The sequence below is a fragment of the Arvicola amphibius genome, chromosome 12 (assembly GCF_903992535.2).
Source record: "Arvicola amphibius chromosome 12, mArvAmp1.2, whole genome shotgun sequence".
Classification (NCBI taxonomy): domain Eukaryota; kingdom Metazoa; phylum Chordata; class Mammalia; order Rodentia; family Cricetidae; genus Arvicola; species Arvicola amphibius.
In genome coordinates this window covers 22200023-22209313 of record NC_052058.2, presented here as the reverse complement: position 1 = coordinate 22209313, position 9291 = coordinate 22200023, and the positions used below count along the sequence as shown (strand labels likewise).

The window sequence follows — 9291 nt, the reverse complement described above, 5'->3', positions numbered from 1 at the left end:
CTTAACATTTTCCCTATTTGCCTAGTAGCTGTGCAAACTGATACAAACAGATCTATAGAGCATTTCGGGCACTGTGTTGTGGAAACGAAGGGTGGTTTTGCTACAAAAGGTCACGCTAACACATTAAGCTGGGGATAACATCAAATTAATGCTGAGAATGTGAAGCATATTAGAACCCCCATGTCCCTCCACACATACACGGTTCTGATAGGCCATGATGGGCTCTGGTCTCACATCAATCAAAAGGAACTTTTGAGGCTAACGTAGGCAAATATATGCAGAGTTGCAGTTAGAGGAAAGGCTCAGAAGGTGGAAGTGCCAGAGGGTATAGAACATCCCTATGACAGATGCAAATCTAACCAACAGCATCCCGGCTGAATCATCACTTTGCTCATAAGGCTCTCTCCGCAGGGCGTGCCACGTGTACCCTTCGACCTGATTTTAGACACGTCCGCTACTCCACTTCATCGTGTGTTTGGACGTTTTCCTTTTTGCAATCTTTCTTCTTATTCAGGTGCAACTCCGCAATTCCCCTTCTCCAAGTATGTTTGCTCACCAGACACACCCAGGCACCCCAGTCTTCCTAATCACCGCTAAAGTCCTGCCTTTGCCCCACAACCCACATTCCCCAACTTCCCAGTGCAGACTGGAGATGAATCAGGCCCTGTGCCTCTGTAGCAAGTTCTGTGCCTCCGATGAAGAAAATGTTCTCAACCAGCGTTCTGTGTCCCTAGGGTGCCACAGACTCCTCAGAAGTGTGACGTCTAACTCCATGTACACATTTTCATCTTGTTTGTTAATGAACTGATGTGATCGTGTCTGTGATATGCCAACCTCTGTTCAGAAAGTCATATAAAGTAGCGTGAAGTTGCTGCTAAGACATAAGACATTGTGTTAAGGCTAGCACAATACCCATATATGTTTACCTCCTAAGAATACCACAGAATCATCTAACTTGCTAACTGGACTATTCAAATAAAGGGAGCAGTGAGAAAGACCGAGGGAATAGTGTAGTAGCTGAACGTGTGGCAGTCAGTGGCTGGAGTCCTGTGCTCTTCCCGGATGGAATCCGGGATTTACAGGAAGAAGATGTGTGAAGACTTGGCCCCTAGCAGTTTTTGCTTCCCTGTGTTTGACAACAGCTGCCTGTTTCTGCCTGTCTGGCAGCGCCCTCTAGTGTTCAAGTTCAGCGCAGTCCTTTGGTATCAGAACTTTGCCTCTTTTTTTTTTTTTAAACAGCCAAATCTTTATTAAAATACCCTATACCACAGTAGGAATACATTCAATACAAAGAATACGTATGATAGGACATGTGTTTTTGCTTTCACTTCATTTTCCAGGCTAGAAGACACAGTGCCTTAAAGCAAAAGCAAAATTTTATCATTTATATAAAAATCTATATTACATATATATGTAAGCAATATATGGATATAGATATGCTGAAAAATATATATGTATACACATACATATATGTGTATGCGTTTTACTTCACCAAGAACAGTATTTTTTTTAAAAAAAGGAAAACAAACTTTCTTTTTTCACTTTACATACCAATCCCAGTTCCCACACCCTCCCCTCTTCCCATTCCCTCCACCCCACCTCACCCCACACCCTCACCATCCACTCCTCAGAGAGGGTAAGGCACATTGCTTTGAGGAAGGACCAAGGCTCTTGACTTGCTTCTTGACAGCAGTCAGTGTTGGAGTTCTCAGTCTGGGGTCCAGGTCTCTTGGCACTAAAGACTGACAGCTCTCTGCTCTTCTGGTAAGGAAGGTCTGCGGGTCCTACTCTGGCTCCGACAGCCTTTCCTCAGTGTTCTGCACTCTCTGCCTGTGTCTCTAATTCTTTCTTGTTTCCTACCCTAGCAGCTTTGAAGTGTTCAGCTGTTCACCACCTCCACCCGTATTAAAAATAATTTTTTTCATACAATATATCCTGATTGCTGTTTCCCCTCCCTCTATTCCTCCAAGTTCCTCCACGCCTCCTACCCCATTCAGATACATTTCCTTTCTGTCTCTCACTAGAAAAGAACAGGCCTAAGAGGATGCTGGACTAAAATCTGTTAAATGATGTGAACAGGCAAATTGTATACTACATGAATTATTTATCAATAAAGATTTTATAAAACTTAAAAAAAGACCAAAAACATAACAAAATAAAATATAGTAAGATAAAACAAAAACCACTACATTGAAGTTGAACAAGGCAAACCAACAGAAGAAAAAAAGCCACAAAACCACATGAATCAGAGACCTATTTGTTCATGTACTGAGACGTCCAATAAAAATACCAAACAAAAGCTACACTATGTATGCAGAGGACCTGGTGCAAACCTGTGCAGGTCTTGTGTTTGCTGCCTCAGTCTCTGTGACTTCATATGAGCTTTGCTTAGTTGATTTAGAGAGGCTTATTTTCCTGGCATCCACCATCCCCTCTGGCTCCCATACTTCTGCCGCCTCTTCTGCCGGTCCCCTGAGCTTTGAGGAGAGGAATTTGACGGAGACATCCCAATTAGAGCTGTGTGCTCCAAGGTTTCTCGCCTTACATAGAATCTGACTGTGGGTCTTTGTATTTGTTCCCGTCTGCTGCAGGAGGAAGCTTGCCTGATGATGGCTGGATAAGGCACCAATTTATGAGTATAGCAGAATATCATTAGCCGTCATTTTATTGTTGCTTTTTCTTTCTTTTTTTTGTTTTTTTTTTGTTTGTTTGTTTTTCGAGACAGGGTTTCCCTGTAGTTTCTAGAGCCTGTCCTGGAGCTAGCTCTTGTAGACCAGGCTGGCCTCGAACTCAGAGATCCGCCTGCCTCTGCCTCCCGAGTGCTGGGATTAAAGGCGTGCGCCACCACTGCCCGGCTGCTTTTTCTTTCTTTATAGACCAGTAGGTAGGTCTCGGTGCAATCTGGTTCTTGGTTAGTCACCCAAGCAGTGGCAGGTATGTGTTCCATTTTATGGAGTGGGCCTTAAATAAAATTAGACATTGGTTCATTAACCCCCACAAGCTTCATGCCACCATTACCCTAATATTTAACAGGCAGGACAGATTATAGATCAAAGGTTCCATGGCTGCTTTGGTGTTCATGTTTCTCTTTTAGTAGCCTACAGAGTGCCTTCCCATACCAAAGACACAAGAACATGCTGGTGCAGGCTTTATGTAGGCACCAGTTCACCCTCTCCATGGGCAATGAGTTGCATGGGTGTTGTCTTCAGCAATGCTGCCCTGCTGTCTGTTTGGAGAGAGCAGCCCATTGTCTCAGTAACAGCCTGGGTTGTTTAGAGATTTCCATGGGACCCTTTTGGGCCAACACTCAGTCCTGGTACTGGCAACTTCATTTGGTGACAAGACCTGGTGTTTCCCCCATTATCTGGAGACTTCATTAGGATTGTCTTTATATATTTTAGGAAGTTTCCACTGCACTAGGTTGCTATACCACCCACAATTCTAGCTGTCTCTCCCTGCATTCCCTCCCTCAACCCTGTCTCTCCTCACCTCCCCACCTGATCCTCCCATTTTTGACCCTATTACCCTAGTCCACCCATAAAATCTATTTTGTTTTCCCCTCCCATGGAGATTTGTGTGTGTGTGTAACCCCCAGTCCCTTTCTCTGTTCCTAACCCCTCTGGGTGTAGAGATTATAGGTTGCTTACCATCTATTTAATGGGTAATATCCACATATAAGCAAATATACACCACATTTATCTCTCTAGGTCTGGTTTACATCACTCAGGATGACTTTTTTATTTCCATCCATTTGCCTTCAGATTTCTTGTCATTTTTTATGACTTTATAAATAATACCAATCAAAATTTCCACTTCCTCCCCTCCTCCCACTTCTCTCCCACTCCCCCACTTCCCCTCCCCCTCTCCTCCTCCAGTCCTAAGAGAGGGCAGGGTACCCTGCCCTGTAAGAAGTCCAAGGCCGTCTCCCCTCCATCCAGGCTTAGGAAGGTATGCATCCAAATAGAATAGGATCCCAAAAAGCCAGTACATGCAGTAAGACAAATCCCAGTGCCATTATCATTGGCTTCTCAGTCTGCCCCAATTGTCAGCCACATTCAGAAGGTCCAGTTTGATCCCATGCTCATTCATTTCCAATCCAGCTGGATTTGGTGAGCTCCCATTAGCTCAAGCACATTGTCTCAGTGGGTGGATCTTGTGGTCCTGACTTCTTGCTCATATTCTCCTTCCTTCTGCTCTTCAACTGAACCTTGGGAGCTCAGTCCAGTACTCCAAGGTGGGTCTCTGTCTCTATCTCCATCCATCACCAGACGAAGGTTCTACGGTGATATTCAAGATATTTATCAGTGTGACTACGGGAAAAGGCCAGTTCAGGCACCCTCTCCTCCACTGCCCAGGGTCCTAGCTAGGGTCATTTCCATGGATTCCTGGTAACCCCTCTAGAGCCAAGCTTTTTGCAAACCCCAAAATGGCTCCCTCAATTAAAAAGCAGTTAAGTATAGCAGGTTTTCTTAGACCACCGCCCCCAAATCATGGCACAGAGACTTACTAATAGTTATTAATGCTCAGCTTTGACTTAGGCTGATTTCTTGCTAGCTCTTATAATTTACTTTAACATGTTTCTCTTCATCTACATTTTGACTCATGACTTTTTAACTTTCTCTCATTCCGTGTGTCCTACTCCATGTCTAGGTGGCTGGCAGCTGCCTGACTAACTGACCCTGGGCACCTCCCTCATTCTTTTCTCTTTTTTCTCTTCTCTTCCTCTCTTGAGCATGGATTCCTTTTCCTACTTATTCTCTCTGTCTGCCATCCCTGCCTATCCCTCTATGGCCTAGTTATTGGCCATTCAGCTTATTTTTTATTAGACTCTCTCTTGCTTTTTTTTTTATTACCTTATGCAAGCAAAGCAGCATGAACAAATGTCACACATCTGCCTAAAGTAATATTCTACAACATAAACAAATGTGATACATCCTTACATAGTTAAAGTAATATTCCACAACAGCTGAGTAATACTCCATTATGTAAATGTACCACATTTTTTAATCCATTCATCTGTTGAAGGATATCTATGTTGTTTCTAGTTTCTAGCTATTATGAATAGAGAAGTAACGAACATGACTGAGAGAGTAGCCTTGTGGTAGGATAGAGCTACCTATATCCTTTCAGTACATGCCCAAGAGTAAATAGTTGTATTTTGAGGTAGGCTGGTTTCCAACTTTCTGAGAAACTGACGTATTGATTTCCATAGTTACTCTATGAATTTGTACTCCCACTAGTAATAAAGCATTTTTCTCTTATTTCACATCCTCACCAGTATGAATTGTCATTTATATTAGTGAACTTATCCATTCTGACAGGTGTGAGGTAGAATTTCAAAGAAGATTATATTTGATTTGCATTTCCTTGATAGCTAAGAATGTTGAGCATTTCTGTAAGTGTTTGTCAGCCATTTATATTTCCTCTATGAATAATTCTCTATTTAAATCCTTACCTCAGAGGGGGACCGCGAGAGGGAGACGGACGTTGAGAGAACGAGGAAGAAGGCGAGAAAATGGTGTCCACGGATTACAGTACCTACAGCCACGCTGCAGCCCAGCAGGGCTACAGTGCTTACACCGCCCAGCCAACTCAAGGATATGCACAGACCACCCAGGCGTATGGGCAACAAAGCTATGGAACCTATGGAGAGCCTACTGATGTCAGCTATACCCAGGCTCAGAGCACTGCCACCTACGGGCAGACTGCATATGCGACTTCTTATGGACAGCCTCCCACTGGTGATACCGCTCCAACTGCCCCCCAGGCATACAGCCAGCCTGTCCAAGGATGTGGCACTGGTGCTTATGACATCACCACTGCTACAGTCACCACAACCCAGGCCTCTTATGCAGCTCAGTCTGCATATGGCACCCAGCCTGCCTACCCAGCCTATGGCCAGCAGCCAGCAGCCACTGCACCTACAAGACCACAGGATGGTAACAAGCCCGCTGAGACTAGTCAACCTCAATCTAGCACAGGGATGGGGTTATAACCAGCCCAGCCTAGGATATGGACAGAGTAACTACAGTTATCCCCAGGTACCTGGGAGCTACCCCATGCAGCCAGTCACCGCACCTCCATCCTATCCTCCTACCAGCTACTCCTCTTCACAGCCAACAAGTTACGATCAGAGCAGTTACTCTCAGCAGAACACCTATGGGCAACTGAGCAGCTATGGACAGCAGAGTAGCTATGGTCAATAAAGCAGCTATGGGCAGCAGCCTCCCACTAGTTACCCCCCTCAGACTGGATCCTACAGCCAGGCTCCAAGTCAATACAGCCAACAGAGCAGCAGCTACGGGCAGCAGAGTTCATTCATTCCGACAGGACCACCCCAGTAGCATGGGTGTTTATGGGCAGGAGTCTGGAGGATTTTCCGGACCAGGAGAGAACCGGAGCATGAGTGGCCCTGATAACCGGGGCAGGGGAAGAGGGGGATTTGATCGTGGAGGCATGAGCAGAGGTGGGCGGGGAGGAGGACACGGTGGAATGGGCAGCGCTGGAGAGCGAGGTGGCTTCAATAAGCCTGGTGGACCCATGGATGAAGGACCAGATCTTGATCTAGGCCTTCCTATAGATCCTGATGAAGATTCTGACAACAGTGCAATTTATGTGCAAGGTTTAAATGACAATGTGACTCTGGATGATCTGGCAGACTTCTTTAAGCAGTGTGGGGTTGTCAAGATGAACAAGAGAACTGGGCAACCCATGATCCACATCTACTTGGATAAGGAAACAGGAAAGCCTAAAGGTGATGCCAGTGTCCTATGAAGATCCGCCAACTGCCAAGGCTGCTGTGGAATGGTTTGATGGAAAAGACTTTCAAGGAAGCAAACTTAAAGTTTCTCTTGCCCGAAAGAAGCCTCCGATGAACAGCATGCGGGGTGGCATGCCACCTCGTGAGGGCAGAGGGATGCCACCACCACTTCGTGGAGGTCCTGGTGGCCCAGGAGGTCCTGGAGGGCCCATGGGTCGCACGGGAGGCCGTGGAGGAGACAGAGGAGGCTTCCCCCCATGAGGACCCCGGGGCTCCCGAGGGAACCCCTCTGGAGGAGGAAATGTCCAGCACCGAGCCGGAGATTGGCAGTGTCCCAATCCGGGCTGTGGAAACCAGAACTTCGCCTGGAGAACAGAATGCAACCAGTGTAAGGCCCCCAAGCCTGAGGGCTTCCTCCCGCCACCCTTCCCACCTCCGGGTGGTGATCGTGGCCGAGGCGGCCCTGGTGGTATGTGGGGAGGAAGAGGTGGACTTATGGACCGTGGTGGTCCTGGAGGAATGTTCAGAGGTGGCAGAGGTGGAGACAGAGGTGGCTTCCGAGGTGGCCGTGGCATGGACCGAGGTGGCTTTGGTGGAGGAAGACGAGATGGTCCTGGGGGTCCTCCTGGACCGTTGATGGAACAGATGAGAGGAAGAAGAGACGGACGTGGAGGACCTGGGAAAATGGATAAAGGCGAGCACCGTCAGGAACGTAGAGACCGGCCCTACTAGAGAGACCTGCAGAGCTGCATTGACGACCAGATTTATTTTTTAAACCAGAAAATGTTTTAAATTTATAATTCCATATTTATAATGTTGGCCACAACATTATGATTATTCCTTGTCTGTACTTTAGTATTTTCACCATTTGTGAAGAAACATTAAAACAAGTTAAATGGTTAAAAAAAAAATCCTTACCTCATTTTTAAATTGGATTATTTGATATATATAATATTAGTCCTCTATCAGATGTGGAGTTGGTAAAAATATTTTCCCATTCTATGATCTGCATCTTTGTCCAAATGATGTTGTTCCTTGCCTTAAAGAAGCTTTTCAGGTTCATGAGGTTCCATTTATTCATTGTTGATCTTGGTGTTCTGTTCAGAGAGTTGTCTCCTGTGGCAATGAGTTCAAGATCAATTCTCTAATTTTCTCTTATCAGGTTTAATTGCCTAGTTTTATGTTGAGGTCTTTCATTCAGTTAGACTTGAGTTTTGTACATGATGATGAATATGGATCTCCTTGCATTCTTCTACATGCAAAGTTCCAGTCTGACCAGCACCATTTGTTGAAGATGCTGTCTTTTTTTAAGTGTGTATTTCTGGCTTTTTTATAAAAGGAAAAAAAAACAAAACCAGATGTTCATAGGTGTGTGGGTTGATGTCTGGGTCTTCAGTTTGATTCCATTAGTCAATGTGTCTGTTTTTACACCAATACCATGCTGTTTTTATTGCTGTCGCTTTGTAGTACAACATGGAATCAGAAATGGTGAAGTCTCCAGCGGTTCTTTCATTGTTTAGGATTGTTTTAGTTACCTTTTCAGCAGCAAGAGAGAGTCGAGTAGCTGCCAATTAGAGAGTCTAACTGCTCTCTCCTTAACATCTTTGCTTGTTTACAAAACAGATGTCAGAATGAGTGCTTACAATATAAACTTATCATAAAATGGCAATTATTTCAACAGACCTCAATGCTTTATTGATTCTTAATACCTGTCAACTACCCAGGGAAGGCTAGATTTTCCTAGTCATCTCAAAAGCAATTTGATTTATCTCATATATAATATGAAACTACCACCAACAGAGAAAACAGAAAGTCACTCTCTAGCCTCATCGTTATACATCCCCACCTTTGATGACTGTGCTCATGTTCATTCTGTAAGACCTGAAAGGGGTATCACTTTCTAGGCTCTACCGCCCTCCAAAAATTTGCAAAAGCTAGCCAACTGCAACATTATGGGACAGCCCTCCAGATTTCCTTATTTCTGATATTAACTCACATGTTGAGGGACTGCCTCAAACCATAGTCGAGTTACATAATTCAGTAAAAGGACTCGCATGAGTTAAAGAAAACTGATACTGTGGCTTGGGTTAATATGGTTGGTTTATAACCAAGGTTATAAACTAAAGACTAAGGCTACTGAAGGGAAGAGACACTGGAGCTGAGTTCAGGAGGGTTCCAAAGACATATATTCCAATTTCCCTCTGCTTGTAGACTTACCAAGAACTTTAACTTTTTCTTTTTAAAAAAATCTCATTTTGCATACCAATCCCAGTTCCTTCTCTCCCTCATCCTCCTACTCCTCCCACCTTCTCCCCATCCCACCCCTGGTCCACTCCTTAGAGAGGATAAGGCCTCCCGTAGGGAGTCAACAAAATCTATCACATCACTTGAGGCAGGACCAAGGCTGTTCCCCCTGTGTCTAGGCTGAGCAAGGTATCCCTCCATAGGAAATGGACTCCCGAGAGCCAGACCATGCATGAGGAATAAATACTGGTTCCACTGTTAGTGACCCTACAGGCTGCCCCACCCAC

At 45.0% G+C, this 9291-nt stretch overlaps 1 pseudogene; it reads left to right on the top strand.

Moving 5' to 3' along the window:
• The first annotated feature begins 5500 nt into the window (after positions 1-5500).
• On the top strand, positions 5501-7653 carry LOC119827684 (annotated as a pseudogene).
• Positions 7654-9291: the final 1638 nt, after the last annotated feature.